This window comes from Rhinopithecus bieti, unplaced genomic scaffold, assembly GCF_001698545.2.
Source record: "Rhinopithecus bieti isolate Rb0 unplaced genomic scaffold, ASM169854v2 scaffold_15437, whole genome shotgun sequence".
In the NCBI taxonomy this organism is placed as follows: domain Eukaryota; kingdom Metazoa; phylum Chordata; class Mammalia; order Primates; family Cercopithecidae; genus Rhinopithecus; species Rhinopithecus bieti.
This window is the reverse complement of record NW_016808212.1, coordinates 236,714-238,603: the sequence shown is the minus strand read 5'-3', so window position 1 is coordinate 238,603 and position 1,890 is coordinate 236,714. Positions and strand designations below refer to the sequence as shown.

The following is a 1,890-nucleotide window of genomic DNA, read 5'->3' as shown; positions in this document are numbered from 1 at the left end:
CCCATTTTTTTGTTTACACTGATGAATTGAATCTCTTCTGCTGAAATCATTATTCTTTAGGGCTCAGTAAGGAGAGTTAAACCTAAACCTGAAAGAACTGGAAGTGGGACGTAGAACTGCCAAATAAACTGTAGAAGCATTGAGGCACTTAAAAATCTCCATGACCTGGTGAAATTCCAGTGAAGAGTAAACTTTTGCAGTGTGCCTTGGGATTCTGAGTGACCACAGGTTTTATTATCTTCAGGCAGGCAAGGCCACACAGACTCTTGGCATACTATTTCCTATAAGTTCAGAATTTTGAAAGTGTGTTGGTCGTTGTGGTAGTCCCCCCCTCCGCCACCTCCCCCTGCCAACCTTATGGGAAAGAAAGAGGTGGTAGTTTTATTCTGTTATTGAGAATAGGTTTTTCATGAAATCACATGAAGTTACAGCTCAACATAAATAGCTAAAGATTAGATGTTTTCCCAAAATCATTATATGGCCACAAATTATATTAGATAATTATATGAGTAAGGCAAATAAATGCTGGATCATTAACTTCCAGTTTCTTTTTTCTTTTTTTTTTTTTTGGAGCTGGAGTTTCACTCTTGTTGCCCAGGCTGGAGTGCAGTGGTGCGATCTTGGCTCACTGCAACCTCTGCCTCCTAGGTTCAAGCGATTCTCCTGTCCTGGCCTCCTGAGTAGCTGGAATTACAGGCATGTGCCCCTACACCCAGCTATTTTTTTTTTTTTTTTTTTTTCTGGGTTTCTAGTGAATTTAATGCACGAGTGTCAAAAATCAATGGCAGAGGAAAAAATGAATAAAATTAAAATGGGGTCAGGAGAAAAGGGCCATGGGCACACACAGGAGGGGCAGTCAGTGGCCGAGTTAGGAGCTGGAGCAGTGGAATTCCTTGGGTGTCATATCTCGTCCAACCCGTAGTCCTCCTCCGGGAAGTTCCCCACGGTCACGACTGCTGGCTTGACGAAGGCGCCATACTTGGCCTGGCGTTCGAAGTAGGGTTTCCCATTCACGCTGCCATCGTTTTTTCCCCGTGGCTCATCATAGCGGACACCAGTCCAGTAACCAGGCTTGAAATCTGTGAGACCTACAGACATGACGGTACCCCAGCGGGGGGAGTGCCCCGCCACCCGCACCTCACAGCGGCAGCCCACGGGGATGGAGCTGGCCTCGGCCTTCTCCTTGGCGAGGCGCTGGGTGGCCTCGGCCTCCTGCTGAGCCCGCTCCTCCTCGTTGTAGCGGCCAAGCTTGCTGGCTTCAGGAAGAAGCGGACCGAAGCGGACCGTGTCTTGCCTCTGATCGCAGGCTTCTTGTGAGATCGTGTACTCCACCCGGGACACGTCCTCATCTCACCAAGGCGGGCGCCGCTGTGGTCAATGAGGTGGATGCGGGAGCCGTCATCTACAGGGTAGGAGCCCAGCAGCGCATCCTCTTGATCCAGCTTGCTGTAGAACTTGTCATCAACTCCATACAGCTCCAGTTCCATGCAGGAAGCAGGGCTGCCCACCAGCAACTCCAGTTTACACTTGAACTCAGCGATGGTGAGGCTGCGGCTGTACCGCTTCTCTGAGCGGAAGGTGTTGAGGGAGCTGCTGATGAAAACGGTCACCGTGGGTGCCAACGCTCCCGTCACCTCCATCTTGCCGTGCCCTGCCGGCCTGCAGCGCGGTCGCTCCGCAGCCGCCACCGCCGCCGCTGCTGGGCTATCCTAGTTTTGTATTCTTAGTAGAGACAGGGTTTCTCCATGTTGGTCAGGCTGGTCTCGAACTCCCGTCCTCAGGTGATCCACCTGCCTTGGCCTCCCAAAGTGCTGAGATTCCAGGCGTGAGCCACCGTGCCTGACCCTTAACTTCCAGTTTTCTTTTCTTTTTTTTTTTTTTTTTTTTTTT

The 1,890-nt window shown here is 50.6% G+C and overlaps 1 pseudogene across 1 annotated transcript; it reads right to left on the bottom strand.

Moving 5' to 3' along the window:
• Positions 1-727: 727 nt before the first annotated feature.
• Positions 728-1,731, bottom strand: LOC108538012 (tubulin-folding cofactor B pseudogene; annotated as a pseudogene). Its single transcript, XR_001887982.1, has one exon. The product of XR_001887982.1 is annotated as a tubulin-folding cofactor B pseudogene (transcript).
• Positions 1,732-1,890: the final 159 nt, after the last annotated feature.